Below are 317 nucleotides of genomic sequence, written 5' to 3' on the forward strand. Positions count from 1 at the left end.
AATTTATTTATCTCTTAATTTTATTAAAATAGTATTTAACTAAATATAATTTACCAATTTAGTAATCAAAAAATATTTTAAAGATAAATACTTTAAATTTAATTTAATTTTTAATTATTATTTTATTTTTATTTATTTTATAAAATTACACTACTATCCCCATTTTTAATGAAAATACCTAAACTAACCCACACCACCCCCAAACCCTAACGCTACTGCCCTCCCTCCCTCAACCTCACACACGGTCACAAACTCACACACACTAAACACAACCTACCCAGCAGCTGAAACAGAAAGAAGAAAAGAAAAGAAAGAAG

The sequence above is a fragment of the Arachis duranensis genome, chromosome 2, assembly GCF_000817695.3.
Source record: "Arachis duranensis cultivar V14167 chromosome 2, aradu.V14167.gnm2.J7QH, whole genome shotgun sequence".
NCBI classification, from domain to species: domain Eukaryota; kingdom Viridiplantae; phylum Streptophyta; class Magnoliopsida; order Fabales; family Fabaceae; genus Arachis; species Arachis duranensis.